Raw genomic sequence first — 12,172 nt, 5'->3', positions numbered from 1 at the left:
TCGCGAAAGCCCGGTCTAGGCGCGCGCAAGAGAAGCGGTCTGACTTAAGAGTAGGAGTAAAGGCGAGAGGTCCGCACGCGTGCGCATAAGAAAAGTGGAAAGAAGGGGGAAGCACGGCCAGTGAGCATGCGCATAGGGCGGAGGACGCGGATGGCCGCGGGAGGGAGAAAAGTAGGAGGGGCCGATAGGGCCAAGAGCGCTTCGCCCGCAATCTTAGGGGAGGGAGGGAGGGGTCAGAGTATAGAGAGAAGGGTGGGGCGGGAAGTAGGGGAGTGGGCGGAGCGAAGCGGTGACGCAGCCCGTCGATTACCCAGCCCCCCCCACGGCCTTCCCTGGCACTGACGTGGCTGCCGTCGGGAGCCGCCATCTTGTGGGAGCGAAACCAACGCCTGGAGAGCGGAAAAAAAGAAGGAGCGGCAGCCGCTCACCGGTGAGGAGACGGGAAACCCGAGGCTCAGGAGCGGGGAGGTAAGGCGGGGCCCGTCCGCGATCCCGGGCCTCTGCCCGGCAGCACCCAGACCCTCTTCGGCGCCGGGACCTGGGTCGGGGAGGCGACGGGAGCGGGGCCCGAGGAAGGCCAGGCCCAATCGGGGCGGCTCGCGGGGAGGAGGGCCGCGGATCCTACTGAGGGGGCCTAAGCACTGTAGGCCCGAGGACGGAGCCACCGAGAGCACGGACCCTGACGGGGGTAGGGTGGGGGCGAGCAGGTCAGGCTTCTCTGGGCACCTTCGACGCTGGGGCCCCGGCAGCCGAGGAGGCGAGAGGGCCCAGCGGGGGAGAAGTGCCTCCTGGATGCGAAGCTGGAGGGCCGCCCAGCCCGAAGACCCCCTTTCTTCTTAGCTGTTCCTGGGGTACGGGCTGGGGGGAGGGGGCGGGCGGATCGCTGGCTGTCCACGGGCCTTTTGTGTGTAGTGTTCCAACATCCGAGCGGGGAAGGCCCGCGAGGCCCACCCCCACCTTCCCCCGACGAGGAAACTGAGGCCGCACAAGAGAGCGGGTGTCTTAGGCAGGATCGGAGCTTGGACGTCCTCTCTACTCCCCCCGCAAGAAAAAAAGTCCAAATACATGCTTCTCCCCTTTCCCCCTCCCCCAGACAGAAACCGTGTATAAAATGCAGCTCTGGTTTAGAGCTGAGAGATCGCCTCTTGTAACTCCGGATTTTATTTAACTGAAGCCCCGAGAAGCCCAGGGTCTGGCCCAGGTCCGAGGGGCCGAAGTGAGGGTCAACGTACAGCTCTTGGCAACCTCTTCAGCCTGCCTGGGCCTGCCGCTCAGGGCCGGAGGGGTGATACCAAAGTGATGGGAAAAGCCATTCTCTTCCTGCCCACACACATTACACTGGAAGGAGAGACCAGAGACCCCGGGCTGGAGAAGGGGAATGAATTGAGAACCTAGTGTGTAAGTCATTTGGCTGTGGAGGAAGAAAGGGAGGAGGAGTTTTACCAGCATATCCCAGTTTCTGTTCCCTTTCAGGAGAATTGAGACTGGAAGTGCCCACAGTTCATAACAGCTAGTTTTTATAGCATTTTATGGAGTACTGTATAAACTCATTTTAGCCTCACAACCCCTGTCAGTGTAGGTAGTAAGGATATTATCAGCTTTGTATTTATACATCAGCACACTGAGGGAGAGAGAGTGAGGTGACTTGCCCAAGGTCACACCATGGAGGAACTGGGACTTCAAACCAACTTCTCTGATCCCACTTTCAATTCTCTCTCCACCCTGTACCACACCTTGGGAAAAAGGAAATTACCCTTAAGATTTCTTAGAAGAGCCTGATTTAACAACACTACAAAGTAAATATCTCATAAAAATTTGGCACTGAGCTAATAATATTGCAATCTGAGGGCAGATCTTTCCGGGAATATGGTGTGTAGGCTGTTGTCCTTTGCAGCTAGTGTTAGTCCTACTGTTGGTTAGTAACAGACTTTTTTCTCCTAAATGTCAGTATCAGAACCCTGTGATAGACAAAAAATATATAATACACCATGTAAGTGAATCTTTTACCTGAAAGTAAAGACGGGCAGGAATGAAGAAACAATTTTAGTTATTTTGGAGGTGACTCTATTGAGCACTTCCTATTGCATAATCCTAGTTGTGAATAGCATGTAAAAATTTAATTCCAATAATAACTTAATTACACAGTATTTAATATACCTAATTTATTCAGACAACACCTCTGTGCTAGGTGGCAGTCTTTCCATTTCACAAATGGAAAGTAAGTCAGAATTTAAGTGAATTTGAGTAATATTTGAAACCAGTTTGTGGATAATTTTCAGAGGTTGCTGGATATAATTTTTTTTTTATAATTCTTAAAAGTTTATTATAGAATTTTAGGCCTAAAAGGGGTGTCCTGATCTTGTAATACAATCTGCTCATTTTATAAATGAATAACTTGGTTGGGGGAGGGGGTTAAGTGACACACCCTAGCTATTACAGTTAGGTAGTATCGGAGCCATATTGCTAGTGAAATAAGTTTTCTGGTTACTTTTTTAGAACCAGGTTGTCAGAAATTTGTAAAATGCTAATTTTATCCTCATGTTTTCAACAGTGGTTCTAATTAAGTATAAAACAGGCTATTACCTATTTAACTGACCTGGCCTAGTCTTGAATATCATTCTTAGCTTAAACCACATTGAGTATTATGACAGCATGAATTTGTTAGTTAACTTTAGTTTTTAGTAATAAGTCATTGACTCAAACTGTTAAATCTTGAAATACCAAGCGTTAGTTGAGGCAAAGTTAAAAGGAATTTATTGTTTTAAAATTTAGTCACAAACCTTATCTTAACATGTTGCTGAAATGTGTTATCTCCAGTACTTTGTAAGTACACTTATTAATAATCTTAGAGAAATAGATGGACAAACTTCTCAGCAATTAAAACCCCTGAATATTAAGATACCTTTAGTTATCTCAAGGGATGTCACAGATTTCTCCTTGCTTCCGTTCTTTTTTTTAAAAGGAGGTGTGGGTTTTTTTAGGGGGTGAGGTTTGCATACTCTTAGAAATTTTTTGGGGGGGGAAGCTGATACTATTACAACTCTAAAAGAATGGGAATAATTGAACTAAGGTTTATAAAGTCATTGGCAGAAAACAGTTCCTCTACACCCTAACAGTTCTGCATTTTTAATCATGTGATCTAGCCATTCACTTTACCTCTTACACAATATGACAAGGACATTCCACACACCCTTGTACCTGCTAACTCATACTTAAAATAGGAGTGACTTGGAACAAAGAAAAGTTACAATCTCAACTTTTTCATACCCCATTGTAAGCGATTATATATAATCAAATATAAATTTGATTTGGAGGGAAAGTTCTTGCAAAAAACAGTTTACTACTGTGGTGGGTCTTGTTTTTTTTTTTTTAAAGACAAAGATCAGATAGTTTAAGGAGGACCACTATGTGTGGGGTACAGTTATCTTAAGGTTTAAAGTACTTGTGCTTTTGCTAGAAACAGGCTTGTTAATTATTTGCCTTTTGTAGGTAAATAAGGTTTGTCCTTTATTACTTTGTACCACTTGACTTTCTTATACTTCTTTCTTTACCTTACTGAAATTGTTGTGTACTGTTCTGAATTTTGCACATAGAGGGTATTGTTTTTATTAGTGTTCTAGAGTAATTTAGAAATTGAGGTCATCACATTTAGTTTGTAATATGAAGTTAAAGACTTGTTGTCAGAGTTGGAGTTTTGGCAATCCTCATTGTACTTTTAATGCAGAGATGGAATTTCTGCAGGATACAGTATGGAGAGAAATACTCAGATCAGAATGAGGATTTTCCTACTTGGATGGTTCAATTTTGAGAGCTTATAGGATTTTAGCTAAACTTACCCTATTCTGACATTAGTTTTAACAGTTGTGTGAATCTCATGGTGAATTTCAGAACTTGTAGTCACAAATCAGTTTCCCTTTTAATCAGAACTTGCCATCCAGTTTGTATTGTGTGGAAATGAATAGAAATAATGAAAGGGATTAAGTCTCAGCTTTCTTATTTTTATATTAAAGTTTTGTTGAAAGGGGAATTTAAAATTAATTCCTTTTTAGGGTTTTGAAACTGTGGCTTTCCTATGCTAAAACTTTTCCCCATTGGCATAGGTCATTGAGAATTATAAATGTCTTTCTAGCTTACCTGTGATCTTTTGGCATGTAAAAAACAAATGATAAGATTATACTCTGATTATAGCAAACATCTTTTCTACTAGCAGAAGTTAAGAAGTGCTTACAATAGTGGATTTTTAAATGTCTTTTCAGAACTTGTAAATATGAAATACTTTTTAGCTGATCATAGATTTACACTTGCCTTCAAGTTATTACAAATGTTTTTATAATACAATGACATTTCACTTATTCTGGAATATGAAATTTGAAAGGAAAGAAAAAAGACTGTTTGCAAAGGAACTATTAGGTTTATCTAGTATCCAGGATTTTGGCCAAAGTAGCAAATTGGAAGGGGAGAAATGGGCCTTTGTAGGCTGACAGTGGAGGGGCAGCTAAGTAACCCCAGGCCTGGAATCCAATTAACTTGCGCCCAAATTTGAGCTCAGTTACATCCTAGTGTGACCCTGGGCAAGTCCCTTAACTGCAACTGCCTAGCTCTTGCTATTCTGTCTTTAGAATTAATACTAAGAGAGAATATAAGAGTTTTGTTTTGCTTTGTTTTGTTTTTTAAGAAAGAAAAGAAGGAAAATAAGTTCTGAAAAGATAGACATAGAAATTGTAAAAGCATAGGTTTTAGGAGCTGCTTAGAGTAGGGGCAAATACCTGTTCATTATTATCAGTAATTGATCACAATATAATCATAAGTCAGTGGTTATATTACATTATATGCTCTAGATGAGAAAGTTGGTAAATTAGTTAAGTAGATTCCTCTTGATTTTCACAACATCCCTGTGAGATAAATGCTATTTACATTTTACATATTAGAGTATCATATCCCTGAAGCCATAAAATATTTAGAGGGCATCTAGTCCCCACCTCTTCAATTTATAAATAACAATTTACAAGTAAAATTGAGGCCAAGAGATGAAGTGACTTGTCCTACATTATATACAAACAGTAAGTGGCAAAGCTGAGATGAAATGACTTGCCCATGGTAAGTGTTTCACTGTCCCTGATACCATATAGTGTTGCCAAACTTTTTCATTCTTTCTTTGCACCCTAATTCAGACCCTTAATATCTCTTATATATCTATTATAGCCTCTTTTTTTCCCTACCCCATAGTACCTTTATTTTCTTTTTCATAGCTTCTTACAGCTTATTTTATTTTTTAGAAAAAAAATTTTTTCCATGGTTACATGATTCATGTTTTTACTCTCTCCCCCAGCCCCCTCCCCACTATAGCCTCTTGATTGAGCAACTCTCCCCCTCCCCTTTCCAATCCATCCACCACACTGCTACAAGTGATATTCCTAAAACACAGATTTGATGACATATTCATGCTTAATCCATTGGCTCCTTATCTCCAGAATCAAATACAAACTCCTTTGTTCAATATTTAGAATCCTAGATGACTTAGTTCTTACTTTTTCCAGCTTTCTATATACATTATGATCCAGCCAAATTTCCTCTCACACAATTTCATCTCCTGTCTCCAAGTAGCTGGTAATACAGTGAATAGAGCAATGGTCTTGGAGTTAGGAAGTCCCGAGTTCAAATTTAACCTGTCATTAATCTGTGTGATTATGGGCAAGTATAGCATTTATCTCCCAGGATGATTGTGATGATCAAATGAGATATTTATAAAATGCTTATCACACAATTCCTTTACGCAGATTCGGGGACTTCTCTCCAGACCTTTGCATCTCCGCAGCTAGCACTTGGTATATTTTACAAATGGTTGCTGATTCAGTTAGCCTTAAATTTGAGACAAAGTCATTCTGATTCCAAATCTTTCAGTCTATACACCAAACTTTTAACTGCCTACAAACCTTTAGCTTTCCAAAGTGAGCATTCTCTAAGCTCTAGATCACAAGGATGTTAGCTTACATTCCTTAAATTTGGTGCAGTAGGAAATTGGAATAACTAATAATTAGTAGTTCATATTTTTATACATTGGGTTAAGATTTACAAAGCAGCTTTACAACCCTATGAAGTAGGTTATAATTTTTCTCAAGGTAGAAATTATAAAACATATATAAAATATGTCATGTCATAGGATCTTAGATCAAGGATTTAGAGCTGGCCCCATCTAGTCCAGCACCCTAATTTTACAAATTAAGAAATTGAGTTAGGGCAACTAGATGGCTCAGCAAATTTTGAGCCAGGACTGAAAAATGGGAGGTCCTGGGTTCAAATTTGGTTTCATATACTTCCTAGCAATGTGAACCTGGGCAAGTCACTTAACTCCCTGTTGCCTAGTCCTTTCTACTTTTCTGCCTTGGAACTGATTCTAAGGCAAAAAGGAAGGGTTTCGGAAAAAAAGGAAATTAAGTCCTAGGAAGCTTATGACTTGATTAACATGACACAGAAATAAATGTAATATTGACTCCAGAGCCAGTGTTTTCCCTCTGTACCATGCTAGTCTTTGTGTTTTTAACTCTTAAGACTACTAAATATTTTCCTTTGCCAAGTTTCTTTTGTCCTAGCAACTTAAAAACATAGGAGAACGGCCCAAGTTTTTTTCCATTGAAAATAAGGCTGAATAGTAAAAATGAAGGTATAGTTAATAAATGTGCTAACAAGAGAACAAAGAATGTTCTTTTAAAAAATTGCTGTTAAAACAATTTTCCCATGATAGTTTTCTACCTTTGCAAATGAAAGAAAATATAGCTTGGCATTTAACTGACTGAATGCATTTATGTTTAAAATACCATGCCAATTAGTAATTTAGGCAGTGAAGTTAACTGGCACATATTAATAACTTCTGGTATTTCCAGATTGAAGTAATATAGTAACTTCTTCAAAATTATAGACGTAGTTAAATGAAAATGATTATTTAGCAGTTGATGGTAGCTCTGAAGCCTTTGCTTAATAACTTGACTGGTCAGTATACAGGTAGAAAACAAAAAAAAATCTGTTTTGATATGTCTTGTTTGAAGTTTGTTTCAAATGCTTGCCTTATGCCAAATATATGTCATCAGACTTTATATATGAGTATTTGTTACATATGTAAGAATATCAATGCAACATTGAATTTAAGCACTCATTACTATATATGTTGGTCCCTTTGTGTTCTTTGACAAAATTGTCTTCTGAAAACACTAATTAGAAGCATGTATAAGGGATGTCAGAAGCCATCTAGTCCAATTCTGTCAATTAAAAACCTTTTTGTTTATTACAAGTATTTTTGTATCCAAAAAAAACTAAAAAAGAAGATTGTATATGAAACTCTAAATTCAACTACGGATAGTTTTAAAACTATATTAAATTTACCATGATAGTAATAAACTGTTCTTGTCTGTCACCTTTTGAGATTTCTGTATTTTAAAAAATATTTTACCTGTAGTTTATTTTTAAAAATTATTCCAAAAATATTTTATTTCTTCAATTATATGTAATAACAATTTTCAGCATACAATTTCAGAAGTTAAAGATCCAAACTGTCTCTCCCCCCCACCCCCACCCCCACCCCCACCCCCCATGGTAAGCAGTTTGATCTTTTTTTATATATATATCACTACTGACCAACTCCCAGCCACAGATCTATACACACATAATAACATAGTTTTTCTCCAGACACCTCCCAAGAAGCCCCCTCCAACAAAAAGTAAATGTAGTTGAGCAAAACCAGTTGATTATGTCTGAAAATTGCTTCATCAGAGTCTTCTGAAGTTATGGCAGGTCATTGTTTTGTTCAGAATTCTTAAGTTTTTCAATTATTTGTTCCTTATTATTGCAGTTCTTGTATAAACTGTTTTCCTAGTTCTACTTATTTCACTCTGGATGATTTTAGCTAGCCAATAATCATTTAAGTGCCACCTATGTGGCAGGCATTGTGCCAGGCAAATGATAGTTCTTGCCCTCAAGGAGCTCACAATCTAATCTAAAAGTATACAAGTCTTCTCAGGTTTCTTTGAATATCCCTTTCTGTCATTTCTCATGGCTTAATAATGTGAATGGGCACTAATTTTGTCTCTTAATTCTTTGCAACAGAAAGTACTGCTGTCCTTTTACCCTGACTTTGACATCTTTGGAGTATGTGACTCATAGTGGGTTTTGCTGAGTCAGAGTATGCACTATTTAGTGACTTTTGGGAAATGCTCCTAACTGACATCCCTTTCTCCCGTTTTATAGATGAAGAAACTGAGGCCCAAGGAGGTTAAATGACTACCCAAGATTATACTAGTCATAATGAGTTTAAACCTAGGTCCCGACTCCAAAGCCAGGCCTCTTCCCACTATACCACACATATGTAAAAGCATATTATTCATTGACACTACCATCAGCCTTGATTAGGAATAGCTATGAACATACATCCTCCTATAACACTTTTACCCAGATTTATTGATCTGTTGAATTTACAACTCCTTATCCTATTCCAATCTAGTTTTTAAGAAAGCTTTTATTAAGTGCCTTCTCTGTCAGGTCCTTAAGCTAGGTTCAGGGAACAAAGAGAAAATGAAAAAGTCTTACCCTCAAAGTTTACATTCTATTGGATGGATATAGTATGTATGAATATGTACTGGAAAGGAGAGTAACAAAGTCCTAAACTAAAGGGATCTAGAATGGACACGACTTGTGAGATGACCTTTGAAGATAAGGAGAAGGAAACGTACTCCATGTATTTGTGAGGCAGCCTCTTTGAGGCAGAAGATAATAGAGGGCTGTGAAGTATCCTGGTACTGTGAAAAGGTGTGTAGAATTCATTGGCTCTCAATTCCTCATCTGTAAAATTATAGGATTGGGTTAAATTACATCTAAGCACTTTCTAACTCCAAATCTTGAATTCTTTGAGTTCAGGGAATGGCAAGTAAATCCATCCCCAGATTTTTAACAAAATGATCTGTCTCTTTTTGTTGTTAAATCTAAAGCCATTTCAAAGAATAACACTCATACCCACCTTCTCTATTTAGATGTTAATCTTGGCCTTTTAAGGTTTCTGTTTGCTACATGGCATTCCTGCTAAGTTCTGTGACCCTGATTTAAACCGCAGAGACCCAGCAACTCTCTGAGAATATAAATTAAAGGCAGATACCTATTTGCTTTGGTAGAGTGAGTTTTCCCACTAGGGTGTATCCCAATAAAATCACAGGTTCAGCCTCCTCCTATCCACCTCAGTGGCCTGGGTATTCATTAGTGTATATCTTGTGGGGGTGGGGAATGATTTTACAAACAAAGGCACAGAGTTTATTCTTTGTAGTCTTTCTGGTCAAAATATTGCACAAAAAAAGATGGGGATACTTCAGTGTGGATATTGGTTATGTAAAAATAAAGATGCCTAGTGTATAGTGAACTTGTTAAAAAGCTGGAGAAGGAAGAAAATAGGGGCCCCAAAGGCTGTACAATCAGGATTAGTCATTTTAGTTTACAGTTAGCCAAGCCAGACAACCTCAGCTGGAGCCCTTGCAGTCTATTCATGAGGTGTAGAGACCCAAATGATATCTTCACGTTTTCCCAGGTTTTGCTTTCTCTATGTCATAGCAGTACATTTACTATTTCGTGTTTTTCTTTACTTTGAAGAAACAACACTTTCTCTTCACTCCCCATCCCCTTAAAAAATGAGAAAGTAAAAATATTTGGAGGTTTGTTTTGTTATAGGCATGAAAATTTTTTTTGTTTTACCTGAAAGGCAAAAATCATGTTTTTGTATTTTTTTTAAACTATCTTCCTTCTTAGAATCAGTACTGTGTATGGGTTCCAAGGCAGACAGGGCTGTAAGAGTCACGCAACTAGGAAATGTCTGAGGCCAAATTTGAACCTAGGACCTCCTCTCTCTAGGCATGGCTCTCAATCCACTGAGCCACCTAGCTGCCCTTTTGTATTTTTTTTAAGTTCCCTTGTCCTTAGTGAATAGTGACTTGATGAAGTTTAGATGAACAAAAAAATTCATTTTATAATCCCAGAGAGAGCAAACCTGAGGAAGTTGTGTTAGCTATAAATTTCAGGTGACCATTAGTTTGATTCTGATTCCCCTTTACTCAGCTTCTCTATTCCCCTTCCAATCCTTTCATAAAAATAATTTCATTGCATCTACATTATCATTTTATACAGGATTGGGCAATATAATATGCTTTCTTTGGAGAATAACCTAAAATAGTAATTTGTTCATTAAATAGACTCAAAAGTTTGTGTTTAAAAGTTGCATATAATTGATCTTGTATTTTATTATCTTTGTGATCAGATACGTCAGTTTTTGGTTTAAGGGAAAATATCTTCTACCTGAGTTGCACTCTTTATAGTTACAGTCTCTATCCCCACCCCCTATGCAACCCCATAGGTCCCCTAAAACCTCCCATTGTATGCCCATGGCATTGGTAGATGGAGTTTTTCTACTAGAAGTTTTTTATGTCTGTAAAATCACAAATCTGGTTCTTCTACCCCCTTTCAGTTTTAAAAGCATTCCAAATTCCATAAACAAGCGATGTATCAGAATAGTTTGATGAATGCATATGACTTTTACTTTGAGAGGCTCAGACCTTTTATATTGAATTATGTGTAGTATTCAGGGTTGGGGGGTGCTGGTTAAAGTTAAATTTGGGTTACATCCTCAATTTGAATATTTTCTGCAGTCCTAGCAGCTCAGTCTTTGCTTGTCTATTTTAATGAGGTAAGACGAGCCAGAATACAGCATGTTTGAGAAACTTGGAAGAATTATTCAGTTTGGTTTTAGTATACTTTTGATGTTGCAAGTATCATTTGTTTGGTTGTCCTTATAGTTGAGGATCCTCAAAAATCTTGATAAATCACTTGGTACAGTGATTTACTTAGAGAAGAAATGGCTATTAAATGTTGGTGCTCTTGTTCCAACAGCAAAATGACTGACTTCCTTCATGCTTTCAGTTGGACATTCATTTTTACTTCCTTTTGTAAATTCAAGTTTTTGTGGTGCTGTTAAATATTTGCCAGCTTCTCTAAGGGAATATGAAATCAAATTCATCAAAGTTATAAAAGGGCGTGGTTAAGGAGAACATGAACTTGGGACAAATATAATACTAAAACTACAGATGAAGTCAAAGGCAGTTTTCAGGCAAATGTAAAGTTAAGAAATTGAGGTAGATCTTGAGTCTTCCTTGAAATTCTTGTGTATGTCAGAGCAGTTTACCACAGAATATTTGTAGGTACCTTTGTTAGTCCTAAAACTGGCTAGGTAGACAGTTGGTGTGATCCTTTGTGAAATTTGTTTTAAGAAAATGATCACATCCCAGAAGGTATATAACAAAGAGTAAACTTGCAACACTCAGTTTCATTGCGGGAGGGGGACCCAATAGTTGATTTAAGTGGGCATAACAGAAACATGTAGAAGGAAAGCAGGCCTGCATCCATAATGATAGAGAGGAATTCCTGGCATGGCTAAGGCATTTCCTTTGAGCTTTAGAACAGATTTTAAAACATTTGAGGAAAAGATAGTTAACTTATGGCCAGAGAAAAACATGAGAGGGATTGGAGATTTTCAACAAAATGTTCATGGCAGAGTGGTTAGTGAGTCCAAAGAGGAAAAAAATAGGAAAGATGTTTAATGTTGCTTTTGTGACTTAGCACAGAGAACCCTCTCAAGTGCTCAGAAAGACAATTATAAAAAGGAAGCAGGTCATTAAAACAAGGAAAAAATATTAAAGTGGCTTCTACTTGTGAAATTAAAACCTGAGAAGCTAAAACCTTGACTGAGCTGTAGCTTGTGGGAAATGCCATGGATAAAAAGGTATTTTTAAAAAGTTGTTCAAAGCAAGAAGAGAAATTGTGATATTTTTTTCTCTTTCAAAAGGATAGAACACTAGATCAGGAGTAAAACAAAGATGCCCATTATTACCTCTATTATTCAACATAGTACTAGAAACACTAGCAGTTGCAATTAGAGAAGAAAAAGAAATTGAAGGTATCAAAATAGGCAAGGAGGAGACTAAGCTATCACTCTTTGCAGATGATATGATGGTCTACTTAAAAAATCCTAGAGAATCAACTAAGAAGCTTGTAGAAATAATCAACAATTTTAGCAAAGTTGCAGGATACAAAATAAATGCACATAAATCATCAGCATTTCTATACATTTCCAACACACTAGAGCAGCAAG

At 38.3% G+C, this 12,172-nt stretch overlaps 1 protein-coding gene across 1 annotated transcript in view; it reads left to right on the top strand.

The window, feature by feature from the left end:
• Positions 1-349: 349 nt before the first annotated feature.
• ARF1 (ADP ribosylation factor 1) overlaps positions 350-12,172 on the top strand; it is a 35,462-nt gene continuing 23,639 nt past the window's right edge. Inside the window, exon 1 of the mRNA XM_044681482.1 lies at positions 350-468. The gene's annotated coding sequence lies outside the window, so the exon portion shown is untranslated. The remainder of the gene's footprint in view (positions 469-12,172) is intronic.

This window comes from Gracilinanus agilis, chromosome 1 (genome assembly GCF_016433145.1).
Source record: "Gracilinanus agilis isolate LMUSP501 chromosome 1, AgileGrace, whole genome shotgun sequence".
In the NCBI taxonomy this organism is placed as follows: domain Eukaryota; kingdom Metazoa; phylum Chordata; class Mammalia; order Didelphimorphia; family Didelphidae; genus Gracilinanus; species Gracilinanus agilis.
This window is presented reverse-complemented; position numbering and strand designations above follow the sequence as displayed.